This window comes from Limanda limanda, chromosome 1 (assembly GCF_963576545.1).
Source record: "Limanda limanda chromosome 1, fLimLim1.1, whole genome shotgun sequence".
NCBI classification, from domain to species: domain Eukaryota; kingdom Metazoa; phylum Chordata; class Actinopteri; order Pleuronectiformes; family Pleuronectidae; genus Limanda; species Limanda limanda.
Genome location: NC_083636.1, coordinates 37,261,206 through 37,278,347, shown reverse-complemented (window position 1 = coordinate 37,278,347; position 17,142 = coordinate 37,261,206).

Below are 17,142 nucleotides of genomic sequence, written 5' to 3'. Positions count from 1 at the left end.
CGTAGCTTCTCCTCCTTCTCCTCCTTCTTCAAACTTTCTCTCCTCAACGTGCTGCTGCTGCTGCTACTTCTTCTCCCACAGCCGCGGCTCCTCCATGCGGTCGCGTAAAACGAGCTGACAAGTATCCGACAGACCGCCGGACAGAGTCATGCTGCTGCTGCTTCAGCCACAAGGACGCACCAGCGCTGCAGCTTCAAGTGCGACTGGGAGAGGGAGAGCTGCTCATCTGGGGGGGGGGGGGGTGTACGCACGGTCACTCTGCTTCTCTCTCTCTCTCTCTCTCTCTTTCTCTCTCTCTCCACACACACTCTCTCACCTCCCCCTGTGAGTGTGCATTGACTTCCTCAGGAGTTTATCCAAGAAGTTTGAAGCTTTCGAGTTGGATCAACAGGTCCACGACGCGTCAACGCACCTGGAGCCAAGTTTAGAGGAAGTTTGCCTCCTCCTCCTTCTTGTTTGTTTGTTTGTTTGTTTGTTTGCACCGGTTGTTGTCCTTGTCACTGAGGATGAGTGTGCGCAAACTTCACGCAAACCAAACTTCTGCTCTCAGTCCGCCGACCAAGTCCTCACTGTGTGTATCTGCAGCTCTCTCTCTCTCTCTCTCTCTCTCTCTCTCTCTCTCTCTCTCTCTCTCTCTCTCTCTCTCTCTCTCTCTCTCTCTCTCTCTCTCTCTCTCTCTCACACACACACCCACACTCTCTCTCTCTCACTCACACTCTCTCCTCTCTCTTTGCCCCTCTCTCTCTCCTCTCTCTCTCTCTCTCTCACGCTGACACACACATATACACACACACACACACACACACACACACACACCCCACAGTAACGTGATTAGACAACACCCCAAACCAATGCATAAAGTCTCCATTTGCATCATTATAACGGAAGGTGTTACACCATCAGGATTAAGGGAGAATCACACCTCCGATTAATGCCAACATTTCACCCACACACCCCTGATTGATAAGTCTGAAGTCCTGATTTCCAACTCAAACTATCCAAACACTCTTCTTTTAATTTCTGCTTTCAGACGGGTGAGGTGTCCCCTTGTTGTCACCCGATGGGAGGAACCTCAGACGACCTCGGGTGCCAGTGGAGATCCCGTGGATAGATTATCATACCCCTGGTAGTTAATGCCTTACAAACTGGAGGCATTAACATGAGAAAACCAGCAATAACAGCGCCTGTTCCTCTGCCTACACATCCCAGCACAGACATGGGAACCACAGAGCAGCTCCACCTCGTTTAACGAGGAGCAGCAGCAGCTGGGACCGGGCAGGTCGTTCACCATGTGGTCACCAAATGTACTTTATTCCTCCAGCAGATGATGCTGGGATTCCTTTTTAAATCCTTTTTTATGTATATATTCTCTTAATTTATTACCTTTTATTTTAGGTCATTCATGTTTGGCCATGGATTCTCTGAAGCACTTTGTAACCTTGTTTAGATAAGTGCTATACAAATAAACTATTATTATTATTAATCACATGTGGCACAAAATAAGACGTCAATGCTCCTCTTAGATTTTCCACTGGGTTGTGTTTTGCATGGATGTATATAGGCTATATATATAGGCCCACAAAAATGATCTTTGTGGGCCTATATTTGTTATATCATTTGATTATGTACGTGTTAAATGTGCATCACTACTTATTAGGACAAACCAAATAAATATGTGCTATCACAAAAGAGTTAAACTACTTATTTCAAAGATCACACACATTGAGTGTCTCTGCTCCAGGAGGCCGGTCTATGCGATCTGGTTCTACGCTGAGCGAGGAAGGAGGGGGGGGGGGGGACGCAGCGAGCACATGTCCGTGTCGTCAAACGTCTGAGTAAATACAAACCTGTTTGTTTACTCAGAGAAAGAAGGACTCGGGGGCTTAATGTCCGCAGTTTGCTGTTTGCAGACACACAACAACACGAGCTGGAGACTGAGATTCATTCATCTGCTCGATGGGAAGAACAAATACAGTTAGAGTTTAGAATTGACACTAAAATATAAATGTGTACACTGACAAGGTTATGCACATGTGTTCAAATACATGTGCATCTTCTAATCTTCTAAAGAGCAGTTTTAAAATGTTATTATAAGAGTGAAATGTGAAGACTTCATTATCAGGCAATCCAACTTTACCAAGATCCCATACAGCTCCCCCTGGTGGAAAAAGTTATACTCTCCAGCTCTGCTCACACTTCTTCAATTTGGTCCCATTGATAAGATGAAGCTGCTCTGAGTTTATAGCAGGCTCAGCCATTCATTGTGATTTCAGACTAAGAATGAGGAAGAGGAGGCAGACGGTGAGGATGAAGGTGAAAAGGCAAAGACACTGATGAGAAGCTTCCAAAGACTTCAGATGTGGCTCATTTGATTTGACTGTCATCTGTGTCCAGCACTTTAAATGTCTTCTGCTTCATGTCCATGTATCTGTGCTGCAGACACGTGCAGTAAAAATGACAAAAATATTGTGATGGTTGTGAACTGGTTGTGTGAGAGCGAGCGAGCGTGTGTGTGTGTTTGTGTGTGTGTGTGTGTGTGTGTGTCCGTGAGTGTGTGAGTCCAATATCCGTTTCTCAACCTTTTCAAAGCTTAAAGAGGAAGCAGCTGCAGGTGTTCGTTTTTACCTTCATACAAGGGCACAAACACAGATGAGCATTACAACACACACACACACACACACACACTGACACACACACACACACACACACACACACACACACACACACACACACACACACACAGGGAACGAGCCAGACACCTGTTTTTTATTTCCATTATCCCACCATTCAGCCCACAGAGGCTGTTTCACATAAATACTTATCCAACATACATCATCCTCTCTGGCTCTGTGTGTACATGTCACATATGTCTGAGGTAAAAAAAACCTGTTACCTGCTGCTTTAAAAAGTCATAATGTTCTCCCTACAGCAAATTGAAGCCACATATTTCACTCGTACTATAGACCCCGGGGTCAGGATGAAGTCTTGGGGTCAAGTTTCGGGGTCAGGAATTCACTAACCGGCAACGTCACCCTGTCACATATCAGATCGAATATGTCTCAACAGTCTATATGACTCATACACATATGGTGCTGATGAGCAAAATAAATGTCTTATACCCTTTTTTTAAATAAAGGTTATCTTAAGGTTTGAATTTCCTGAAACCATAGATTGTATATAATGATGGACGACTAGTATCATCTGTCAATCATGGGTTTCAAACCAAATTGTTTGAAGCATGAAACAATGAAATAAAAACTAAACTAATAAGATAAAATAACACTTGAATAAACATAAGTGTGATAATCTAAAATGACATAAAATGACAATTTAGTTTGGCTGATAACCCATCCGCTAACATGGAGGAGGCAGGGTTTATGACCTCACTTTTAGGGGATCTGTCATGTCATCCATCATTATACAAATCATCTTATTACAGTATAGAAACAGTTCACGCATTTATTTCCATTTTTTGTTACGTCTTTCCTTTTCAATCTGTAAGTCTGTTTTATATAAACTGACAATCCCAGTGTTTCAATGCCTGTTCTCCTTCAGAATATTGTGTTTGAAGCGTGTGTTCAAGTGACCTCGCGGTACATCTGTACATTTCCACTTTAAAGTGTCTGTTTGTGAGGATCAAACAGAACCAGGCTCCTCTCAGGTGTCTCATTCTGTCTCTTTAGAAAAACCTTCAAAAGGATTTCACACTGTGAACTGACCACATATGTTTCATCATATAAAGACCGGGTAGGTGGATGTATTTGATCCTGACCCCTACAACCCTCTCTGATGCTCTCAGTAATGATATACAGTACCCATCATCATCATCATCATCATCATCATCATCATCATCATCATCATCATCATCATCATCATCATCATCATCATCATCATCATCATCATCATCATCATCATCATCATCATCATCATCATCATCATCATCATCATCATCATCATCATCATCATCATCATTAGAAGTCAGGGCTTCAATTCTTGTTCTTGTTCTCTGCGATTCTACAATTCTCCGCAATACAAATATCATAAATCGTATTGATTTCCCACAATTTGACCATTGCCGTCGTCCCAGTTTGCATGAAACTCGGAACTCACATGTTAATCACTCTGCACAGAACTCCAGCTCCCACATGTGCTGCAGAAATACAGATGTGCTTGAAGCTTCTCAAGCGGAACCTGAACTCCATCTTCCATCCTGAGGATCCCTCCGCTCTCCTCAGACAGCCTCCATCCACGTGGAGCAGAGAGAGAGGGAGAACTCCAGCAGCTGCTCTGACTCCAGCTGACCCTGAGAAGAGAGAGCTGGGGAAACTAAAGGCCCGACCACAGTAATCATGTCTGACACGTGGAGGTGGATGGTGGGCCTGTGACCGGAGTCATCTCCCCTGTGTGATGCTCGCTGACAAACTGCCGGCGAGTGAGCGACTGCAGAGCAGGACCCACGCTTGTCCTCTGTCGATTCATCAAAGAGTCGGCAGGGAGGGAGATGAGAAGAGGGGATGACACAGAGGAGGAGAGAAAACACAGTTCTCGTGAACAAACCGGGACATCCAGCTGTGCCTGGAGAACCTGCAGGTGCTTTGATGATATCAGCTTCAATATTTACATGGTTCCACAGTCAGTTTTGGACGTGTAGGTGTGAAGTGATGCCTTGTTAATGTGACGGAGCAGGTTTACGTCCGACGTTCGGCACCATATCACACACATGGTTGGCTGAGAGGTCAATGTTGGACATTTGTATGTAGTTTGTTCATCGTGGTTGTGTTAAACACGTCTGTGCTTTCAGCGCAGTTTCACTTCTCAGAGCTGAACTGAGCATCTTACATCGTGGAGACAGAGAACTCTGCTCCTGAAATATCAGCATTTTCTTCACATTAAAATACAAATAGTATTCAAAAAGATGAGCATATTATTCTATGATACTTCCTCTATTTACTTTGTTGAAAATAATAACTGTTAACTGAGAAGAATCTGGATCTATTTGTTGGTATTATAGTTCTGTATCTGTTAATCTACTCTGTGGAGCAAAGTGAGTGTCTCCCTGCTGACGCACGTATCTGTGTAGGTGGAGGAAGCAAAACATTTTCTTTACACGAAGCTACGCCAAGAAAAGTGGTTTGGATTTAGCAGACGTATAATTATCCTCTTGATTTTTATTGTTAACGTAATTTTGCTCCTTATTTCGTCTTTGTAGAAACTAGCTACTAAGCTGGTTACAGAGCGGAATACACATCCACCTGGAATACACTTATCTCTGTGGATCCATCAGACATCAGTGCTGTAAAATAAAACTGCTTTCACTCCAATCCGCCAGACGAGACGACAAGAATGTGTCATGTCTCCGACACTGTTCATGTTCAAAGATCCATCTAGAAATCTCACGGTTAACAGAGAGAACACAAACTCTCATAAAGTATCGTATGGTCACCTGGAGAATTATCCAGAGACTCAGTCCAGTTTGGCATCATTGATCCAGCGATGGTCTCTGTCAAAACCTGTCAGCGTGCAAAGTGTAACTTGGCAGCGTTCGTTGATTTTCAGAGGCAGACGTCGAAATGGTTCTGTTAATACATGAAAGTGGAAATGGATTGCTGTCAGGTGTCTGGCCAGACTTTTGCCAACAAGCCATTGATTGATTGACATGAACTCCTGAAGAAAGTCCACACACTGCGGTCTGGACTTTCTCCGGAATTTGTCTTTTACACCAGAACGCAAAAGGAGATTTTCCAGTTATTTTCAGATTTGCGTTCATCACGTGTTAGAAACGTCATCAACGCTAACACTTGCTAGGTAAATCCTGGGGATGATCTCCTGCTGTAGTCTCACATGGGCTCTTCAGGATATAATTCAGAGTTTTTTCAAGAGGGCTGACAGGAGACACTCCAGAAAATGTCCACAGCAAGTGATTTGTTTTCTACATTTGCAGCTTCAGAGAGACCAGGCTGCACAGGAGACACAGAGGAGGAGTGACTTCCTGTAAACTACCAGGTGAATGATAACATGAGGAGCGATCGCCTTCATCCAACAAAGGATCAAAACCCCAGTGCGTGATACCTCATCGTGAAATCCTTTATTCGGGGATCAGCTTCCTGCTCGAGGAAGTTTTGGTTAATCTCCCACAACCAAAACACTCAGATGTTTTATTAGTTGTGTAAACCGCACCGGGTTACCCTGTGTGGAATGTGTTATACAAGACAAGCGTTGATCTTTGTAATCTGAGTAAACAGAGACTTCCTTAAATTCCCTGTCTCTGAGTGGATTCAAAAAAACAAAACAGTGGCTATAAAAATCCTGATCTGGATTTTCAAAGTTATTCGAACAGTGTTTATTAGAACCCTTCACTTGGGAGAAATTGTATCTGGAGTGTTTTTTTTATAAATCAGACGCAGTAAAACAATCGCAGGAGACTTGACGTCTGTGATGACATCATCCTTTAACAGAGATGTAACCGCATATCTTCTTTGGGTGAAATGATGAATTGATGTTTTTTTGCTTCTTACAGTAATCCCATCTATTCTAATCTGCGACTTCCCGACAAAGCAAAACAAACCTCGCCGATAACTTGGCTCCAGTGGGTTTCCTGCAGGGATGCAAACCACATGATTGGTGTTTTTGATGTTCACGACACGTTCGGTCTTCTGCTTCTCGTAAACATCTGCGGCCTCACGTCTCAAACCCAAACGGGACACTAATGGCAAACGACACGCCGTCCGGAGAAGGCGATGGAAGTGGTCATGTGACTGGGCCGTTAGTCACAGCATCAAAGCAGGAATGGGGCTCATGGTATGAAGCACTTACTGGAATCCGGGGTGTCCTGACGGCTGTGGGCAGACACACACGTACCAGACACACACCATCAAAAAGTCTGAGGTTCTCAATTACACTTTCTATAACCAGTGACAATTTGTTCCACTCTGGGTTCGATTTCTCGGTTTATTGTAACAAACATTTCGCTCGTCTCCAGCTGAGGTCAAAAGTTGATTACGAGTTGTTTATTGCTCCGAGTCAGAAGGAGGTAAAGAAAATAACAGTTATCCTTCCTACTATTATCATTCCAGCTCCGCCCTGGACTTCCAGCACGTCTCCCTCTCTCTCTCTGCCTCTGACGTGCATGTGCATTCAGACCATTAGTTTTCATGATGACATGCTTCAGCTCATGTCTCAGTCGGCTGTCACTGCCAGAGGCTTCAGAGTCAGAGCTGAGCGTTTCCGATGTTGATCTTGACGCTGACCTGCACCGCAGCAGCTTCCAGGCTTATCGTGTTTATTTTGTATGTATAAAACCTCAAAGCTAAAATATTTCCAATTCACAAATGTCGCTGTATTCTATTTTATTTCGACCTGATCAAAGTTGGTAGTTGGAGGACATCTGTTGTGTGTTACTGCTGCAGCGACACAATGGTAGATTCTTTCAAATGATCAGAACCAGAGCTAATATTCCAACAACTTATCCGAGGATTATAGATTCATATATAGAGCATATTCCCTCAGGATCCACTCAGGATACTATGATGTTAATTACAAATACATTTGTGGACATTTTCTTGGCTCGTTTTCCCCTTTGTTGCAATTCCAGCCGTCATTAAAAGCCACGGCAACATCTTCATTCATTTAAAAGCTTCTCTGGAAGGAAAACAGTTCTCGTCGGTTTCTCTCTGTCAGTCTGGTGAAGGTCACAGCTCCGGGAGTAATTGGTGTCACAATAAAATATGAGTCAAAAGATGACTTTTTAATGGAGACACTCTCATGCTTCATTTCTTTCCGGGATCTAACCGTACGAGTGTGCCAAGAGAAACAGAAACAGTTTTGGGGGGGATTTAATGTGCAGTCTGAAGTTCTGGCTGTATTGTCATAATTAACTCAGAGCGGGGGGGCTGATCTCCAGGGCCCATGCAGCCCACAAGACAACTTGATCCGGCCTGTGAGGCGATTCAGAAGTTCAGACAAAAACCTCCACAGAGGGACACTCAAATCTCAAGACAGCAATTCATGTTTGTCTGTGATAATAAGAAAATAACACAGCACAGTAGACTGTGTTTTCCTTCAGGGTGGTTCCCCCCCCCCGGGCTGCCTGGCTGCCAGGTCCCGGTCAGGGTGAGTGAAACACACATGTAGCTGTCATGGGTCGTCTATGACAGGCATCATGACAACTGTCAAGGAAAGAAAAATAGGTGCGGCATGTGTTAGGCATGTCCGTTTAGCCTTTAAGAGAAGAGGAGCAGAACTCGGTTTGTTCAAATCAAGTATTTATTTAGGATGCAATGAACAGGTTATGGATCAGCAAAACAATGGGCTTCCAACACGCTAGTCGTATTAGAGCGCCCCAAACATCCGGCGCTTGTCCATTTTATAACAGTAGATCTTCGTTCCTCTTCCTCGGAAGCGTGCATGCGTAAACCATCCTCCTGGCTTTTGGAATACGGAAGTAACAAGGAGCCACTCCCACGGCCTAAACAGCCCATGAGGGCCAAACTGTTGTCCATTTGAGCAAAGAATATTATGTTTTCTGCTTCATCAAAACAATCATGACTCTGTAAACATTCGGATCCTCGAAACCAAAGCAACGAAACAGAATTAAGTCAACAAAGTCATTCTGTCCGACCTCCAGAACTTATCAGACAGCTGCTCGAAATCTATGTGAGTTTTAATGAACCTAAGGGAATTACGCTTTAATACAAAAGTTATAAATGAGAACATGTGAAAGATTCATTATTCACACCAAACAGCAACGGTTATTGAAATCATTTGTATGAAGGCATAATATCTAGCTAAAACTATTCATATCTTTATTGTTAATAGTACAAATATAATTTGAAATGATTCTATCTTTATTTGTTTAGAATTCTGTCAGCCACAACCTAGAGTTAAAATATTGAAATCCTCACACATGTCAGTGTTTCCCAAAGAAATGGCTAAATGATAATTTTTCATGTGCATCGCTGTGGGAGACCCCGGAGGCATGCAGCTGAAGTAAAGCTTTTCTCCCGTTTCCACTGTTTCCACTGTCAGGCCACTACTGTGCTGCAAGCAGAGAGTTGGACTTAATATCCTCTCATCTAAACTCCTATTTCCTAAAATATCTAACCCATCTTTAAAAGTTGCCCAACCTTCCACCACTGTTTAAGCATAAAACCACCTCCTCATTCCCAGTATTCAAATTCAAATCCAGAGAACCAAGAAACCTTCTGAAAAGCTTCGTCCATACAATTGCGATTATCGTGCCTGTCACTGAAATCTAATTACCAGTCAATAAATAACTCCGGTGCCGTACATATGAAAAGAGATGAAAGCGACACACCGGCTCACTCGGGTCGTCACGGCAACGAAGCCTCGCTGAGTTTCTCAGTCTCACCTTTGCTCTCGACTTCTAACAGTCACCTGTCCGCGGTCACAAGGACGACTTAACTCACTTACACACTATTTTTCCATTAAGCTTGATCGCCATCACACCAGGAGGGAAGCTGCGAGGCCGGGGCTAAGGACGGGGAAGGGTGTGTCGGGGGGGGGAGGCCTCGGCAAAACCCGAGCCGGTGTTAGTGCACAGCACGAGGGAGAGAGGATGAAGGAGTGTGAAGGAATGCAGCTGTTCAAACAGCTCTTTGATTTAGTGGTCACCCAGTGTGACTCACTCCGGCTCAAATACCGTGGAGATCACTCAGTCGTTCATCCCTCTGGTCGGCTGCTTTCCTGCTTCGGGCCTTTGTGTGTTGGTATGTGTGTGTGTGTGTGTGTGTGTGTGTGTGTGTGTGTGTGTTTTTCTGAAAAAGACCAGAGACGCTGGGACTCTGTACAGTATCGGCTGCACCTGAATCTGATGACTTGTACATGTAGTGCAGTTAAAAGATAAAGGTCCACATGCACGATTAGGTTTCTCCAAGTGTACATTTCATATCGGGCTAATGCTGATAGACCTGAATGCCCACGGAGATGGAATGAGGAAAAATTTCGAGTTTTCTTATTCTCTGTTTTCGCTGTGTCCCTCAGTTGTTGACGTCCCTCACATGCAGGATTAATCCACAACATTGGGACCAAGACAAACCAACTGGAATGTGTTGTCCAATGTAGAAAATGTGATCGGCTCCAGTGGTGAAAACCAAGTCATGTTACCCCGATGGTTTTTCCGGGCAATGATGAAACATTTGCAATCTAAACCTCAAACTTTGAGCACGATTCACCACCACAAATATAATCAAAGTTTCTGTTAACATTCGTCTTTACTCAGTTTCATTTAGTGGTTTTGGAATTTGTACCCGACAAAGCATTTTGTAAGTCAAATCATATTTTAATGCACAATAACTGGTAGATTTGTGAGCAGGGTTCAATGGGATGTTCTGGGTCACAGTTAGATTCCATTGATATATTCAATAAAAAGTAAGTTCTCCCTCTGAGCTAATGTGTGCTAACTACGTTTTTAGCGACAATAGCATGATCGTCTCAAATCCCCTTTGTTTCTCCACTTCGGCCACTACAGCATTACTTCTACATCATATATACATATATCGTATTGCTATTTACTGTATCATCGTAGGGTTTTACCGATGATTGACTGTTTTCCATCGTGGCCACAGAGCTGCACATAGTTCTACTTGGGGAAGTTTTACAAAGGATGGTCTCTTGAAGGCTCCATTGTTGTTTGACAAATATCAGAAGTGCACATTTTCATCACTTTGTCTAAAACAGAACATGTTTCTATTGTTTCATATATCAGAATGTTTCAACACAACCTTAATCAGCACATTGTGAATACTTGGAATAACCTTGCACCACTGTTTCAAGTCATGTATAAAGTTTCACAGTGGCCGAAATAGCACAAAGAAATATCAAATATCTCCATGTTTTCACTTTGGCCATAAAGTTGGGTTTTTCGATTCTTGTAATATCCTGGTTTGACCTGCGTGTGGAGGCTGATGCACAGTAGAGGATCATCGGGCCGATTGTAGACCTGATTTGTCCTTTTGACAATAGCAGGGGGACTTTCCTGATTGTGGGTCAGTCAGTGTCAATTATCTGCCTAAATAACGGTGAAGTCTTAATGCTATAGATTGAGTCGGAGCCTCCACGATCTTGAATAGTAAATATCAAACATGACAGGAACCTGGAACAGACAAGGAGTGTGAGCCGAAAGCTGAAATCGTTTTGTACAATCGGCAAGTGTGTCGTCTGACGTTCTGGCCAAATCCTCTAGTGTGTGTGTTCTGACGATTCTAAGATTAAAAATCAGTTAAATCTGTCGTTATGTCTGAGGTCTCTCACGTTGTTTGAAATTGGTAAAGAGTTCAAAATCCTCTAGTGTTCAGCAGCCTTTAGCCTTTCATAAAACCCACGTCCTCTTCCACCCAGCGACTGTCAGTCACGCTGTTCTATCCCTCGATCTCTGCTCTTCTGTTCACGTGGGTTCGACACAATCTAAAGTCCCACTCTTCTTTCCTTCTACTCTCCGACTGCCTCAACAGGCCGAGCAGAAGGTTTCGATTTTTCTCCGGTGCCGCCGCTCACCTGTGTCCCACTGAAGTCCTGCCAAAAAGGATAATGCCAAAGTGGAGAGGTTGCCTCAAAGTGTCCCGTGTGTGTGTGTCTGTGTGTGTGTGATGGAGGTTGTGTGTCCACGGGTGCGTGTTAAACTCGCGGGTCAGGTATCCGCCAGGCCTCAGTCCAAAGGCGCTGAAACACAACCTGATCTGTGTTGTCTGATTGTGTGTGTGTGCGCCGGAGTGTGTGCATCAATGAAGGCCTTGTGTTATCAGGCCTCCGCCGCCCCCCCCCCCCCCCCCCCCCCAACCCAACCACCAGTGTGATTGAAATGTAAATTGAAAGTGTCATAAAGTCCATTTTGTCAGCCAAACGCTAAGTTATGAAAAAATAATAACAGGCTCTTTCATTAGGGAAATGACAGCGTGCGTTTGCTCTGATTTTCCTCCCGGTGGAATGTCTCTGTAATTACTTCAATGCTGAGAAACAGACAGACGTCGAACATCTGGGATCAATGACAACATTTTCTTTGGATATTGAAAACAATGTTCTTACGCTGACATTTACTGGTAAGAGAAATGATATTCTGTTAAACTGCTGTTCTGTACGATTTTCCCCATTTTTGACCGAGTGGCTGACGTTGCACCGCACGTGTCGAACTTCTCTTATTTTCTTTAAAGGTGGATTGTGAACAGAAGGACCATTCACTCTCCGTCCAAACCACACAACATGAAATACTCTGAAGTCTCACAATGCATCTAGTATGGATTTTATAACTTCACCCACCGGCGGGTTGGTTGTTTAATCCACGTTATTAATCCGTCTCCGTGTTATTCGACCAAATGTCTGAGTAACAGTGAATCAGACACCGTGTGGTGGTGTTTGAAACAACAACACAAGAAGCAGGAGCTTGTGTCTGGACCACAGGAGTGGAATCGTGTCCGCTTGTCCACCGTGTTCGTAGAGTACATGACTCACCGTCTGCCCTGTGCTGTTATTTCATTATCTCACTGACTTTTCCTCAAACATGATTTTTTTCCGCCCTCGTCAGATTCTTTCATTCTTGGACGCTCGATGACAAAGTGGAACAAAGTTGAGCTGGAACAGGAGCAAAGGAGATTTTTTTGTAATTCTGGGGTCAAACAGAGACACGGTTTTCTGTAGATGTTGATTTTAAAAGAAAGAAGTTTGTGAACTGACTCAATACATTTAAGTGATGTTTGCCTTGCTCAGGACTTTTAACTTCTATTGTGGTGATGTTTAAGAGTTTTTCTATAAATACAACAATCAGACACAAAATCAGAATGCCGGTTTATTGGTTTGTTTGTAAGTAAGATTACACAAAAAGTCTCCATGGTTTACCACGAAACTTGATGGAAGGATGTGATGAGGGTCAGAGAAAACCCAAGAAACTTTTGGTGCGAATCTGGATAATTTTTGTTGATTTCTCAAGAATAAGTCAGGGAACATTAAGGGACTGATATTTTTGGGCATGTGCTATTTGGTGCAGATCCAATTAAAATGCGGATCTAGTGAATTCAAATTTTTCCTTGGCCGAGGTATGAACTATACAGAGTGTGTGTTTTAATGTTGGTGGCTACTTGTTGTACTTATACAATATATTCCATCTTCTATACATCTGTCCCTAAGACCTATCATAGTAGAATCTGGTAAATCTTACATCCTTTATATTCATTATGTCAAAAGTTGTCCACAACATCACAGATAATCAAAGCAGGTCCAAATAATGGTGACTTACTTTCATTGTTTAAACTTTCAGCAGCTAACATGGGGTAAAATAAACTTTGGAAGATGACACCACCACGCTGGACAGTAACCCTCCTCTTCCTCATCTCCTTTCACCCAGACCCCATCCCGCTGGAAGTGAGTGAGTAACCAGAGACGTGTATTTTTATTGACTGTGGCTCTCTGCCGTGACACGTCAGGAGGAAGCACCCAGAGGCTTAGGGCTCGGGAGAGAGAGAGGAGACGCTCTCAGGAATGAGGACGGGACACTGATACAGGGAAGTTCCTGCGTCCGCAGCCTCCAGGGCCGAGCAGGCTTCATTTCCCAGGCCGGGCTCGTCTGTGTTTGTGTGTGCACGGACTCAGCAGAGAAACAGATACTGAAAATCAGAACTCACCGTGACGCACTGGTGATGCACAATGGTGACAGAATGTATCATCATCATTGAAATGTTTTTGCGAGAGTGGTTGCAACCCATTAAGGATGATTAGCTCAGAGGAATAACTTTGTTCGCTCTCTATTGCTATCTCCGGCCAAACCCAGTTCCAAACCCTGGCAGTACAGTGAGGTATTTCTCCACAGTCTCCGTGAAAAAAAGAAATATTTTCAATAACCAGCGAAAGATTTCCGTGAACTTCATGACCGGCTTGTCCCACCTCTAACGCTGCTGCCGATTCACCGAGTTGCAGTTGGACACGACGAGAAAGTTTCAATGCCCCTTGGTTGTTTTAAAGATGTGTCAGCTATCTGGTTGAGTTGAAACCGAATCACCCAATCACCATTATCTAGTTGAACCAAAGCACAATGAATTCTGGGATAGTTTCGCCTGAGAAGGACCCACCACTCCCCCAAATGGAGCCTTCAAAATGTGAGTCTCTAGCTCTACACCGTGTTGGTCGAACAAAAACGACATGGTATGGTCTTCCTATTGCGGGACAAGTTGGTGATCCCGCCATGATTGAAAAGATCCTTTTTTTATGTTAACTGTTCGGTTGAGTACTTCATGCTAACATTTGAAAACACTGGCACTATTGTAGAAATACAAAAAAATGGGCTGAATCTATTCGCTAAAGCTCCGTAAAGCAGCTTATTGAGTGTCCCCCTCAGTTATTTGCTATTATTGTCATCACAATCTCAGTCGGAGCTGCTGTAACTCAATTTGTTTTGGTGAACCAGTAATGGATTTACCCCCTCGAGGCACCGGGTTGAGGTCATGGGTTGATTCAATCCCAGTTTGTGTGTGTATCTTTGAAAACCAGACACAAGAACCAACTCCGGCTGGAAACTGATATCATGAGAAAAACTCTTTTATATATATGTTGGTCGTCGTGTTGAATGAGAAGCAGACGCGCGGCCTGTTTTATACAAGCTTTATTTACAATGTCATTTCCAAGTTTTGGCAGCGTAGGGAAGCACATCGATTGGTCCTCGTGGGACAGATGCTGAATGAAATCCATCAACCAAGACACGAGTTATTTTCAGCCCGACACTTCCTCTACCACTGTCACATAAAGTATGTACACGTGTGTTTGTATAAGAGCAATATAAAACTTGGCAAATGGAAGGTTATTTGCTACGTCGGTAAAGAAAACATGAGAAAATTTTTTAAAAAAGAAGCAAACACTGCAAACGTCTGGATGAGACTGACCTGGGAACAGCCTTGTGTTGTTTCTGTTTCAGACTTTTTGACTGGCCCACAATTCAGTTAGCAGTCAAATAACACTGGAAAATACTGGTTACTCGTTTTTTATGACTTTAAACATTACAGGTTTTGGAAAACTGGAAATCCTTGTTCTTCTCTGACATGTGACTAATGAAGATGGATTTTTAAGTTATAGCTAGAAGTCACATTCTGTGAGAAGAAATGTGGCATTAATAAGGTCTCAAAAATTCGGGTTTTAACATTTCTCTGGTTATAGGACAGTAACTTTCTTGTCTACCCACTATCTCATCATTTGCATCAGGGTTATATTATTAAAAATACACACAAGACACAAAAGCAACACAGACAGTGGCTGATTTAAAGGGAAATAACAGGGGGGGTAACACAATCTGTGTGAGATATTAAATAACAAAATGTTTCCCCACCATCCCTGATACGACCAAACAGTACATGTGTTCAATTATATACAGATTTCATAACAAACCAATGGGGATGGACGGTCAGGATGTAATATGACATAATATTACAGCTCAAACTGCAGCGTGGTTTACAAAACACAGACACAATCAGAGACGAGTGAACATCGCAAGAAAAACACTTTCATTTTGCATATCAACTTATACTGAAAACACTTCTGGGATAGTAATTTATTTGATATGAAATCTGATCTGTTTTAATCAAGATTCTTTGATTTAACGCAGTAACACATGCATCCGTAACATTTTAAGAAACACTTCTCCACAGAGTAAGTTCATTAACACTTCAGTGGATGAAACATGTTGAATGTGCTTGTTCTGTTGATGAGGAAACATTCATTTTCAAACAAGTTTTTTCGAGAGCACCGTATTTCCTAGGAAACTTCTCTCCCAGAAACGACCGGAGGTGAAAAGAACCAGTTTTTCCACCGGCCAATCAGAGATGACGCCTTTGTGTCATTTTAAATATAAAGAAGGAGACAAAACACTGAACAAGTACGTAGTAGTAAGTCTTCTCCTCCCTCTGTTGCATAAGACAAGTATATAATAGTGTTTTGATGTCGTATGGAAATCCATTGTAACAGTATGAGCGGTGAGATATTAACAATACTAACAGAAAACAAATTAAACAACCTTTGCTGTACACGCAGCAAAAAGAATAAATAAGCAATTGAGATAAAAATGCACAGAATTAATCAGATTAAAAAATAAGACAATTGGGAGTAAAATAGGTTAAAAACAGAGAAAGCCCTCATTAAACCTACTTAATCTAAACAATACAAGACGTTTATCATGCGGGTGAGATTTAAGCCGATCAAGACATTTTTTTTCAAAACAACACAGTAACACTGGTTTTTAAAAAAAGGCAACACGCCCATTGTCCTAAGAAGACCACCAAGTCTTTTTTCATTTCTTATTTTACAAAAAAGGCACTAAATCGGAGCGTTCGATATATATGCACTTATACCTGTAATATGCACATATCCTCAGGTCAAGGGCTTTGAGTCTTTCCAACACTTAAATATAAAATTTAGGTAAGACCGTTATTTTTTTTTTTTTTTAAAGCTACACAAAATGTACAGTTTCATTTACAGCTACACCAAATTAAGTGTTAGTGATGTTTATATTTGTGTCGAGTGAAAAGTCGAGTATTTTTGCTTTGTGGTCACCGCTGCATGTTTAAACAGTGATTATCCTCCGTGGAGAATTAATGCCAAAACTTTGATTTTGAAACCGACGCTATTGTTTGCCCTCTGCGACGCCTTCTAACCGCTAAGCCCTTTCAATCCAACTTAGTGAACGTCCTCCACGTTAGCCTACGTGAGCTAACGTACAGTTGCGTGTCCTTTTTCCTATCATATTAGAATTTAGTTTTTAATGTAAAGTGCATTAAAAGTGAAACAAAATGCACTTACATCCTACTAGATGAGTAACAAACAACCAGCAGTGATGCATCTGTGTATTAAAACCTGTATTTGATGGAGTAACAGATGTTACACTGACATTAAATAACAGCTAAAAAAGATTCCAAGTGGGCTTAATGGGGGCTTTTCCATGTACACAAGCACATCTTTAACAATGTTATTCATTTAAAAACTCATTTTTCCATCCTATGCTCCTACTGCAAACTGTCCAAAGGCCTCGAGGGCAAACCACTAATGCCCTGTGAGCTCTCCTTTAGTCCACAACTGGTTGTACTCCGATAATACTTGTGGTAAAAGCACTTCTAAGATCTGGCAGCATGATGAGGAGAACCAAGCAGAACCACTGCA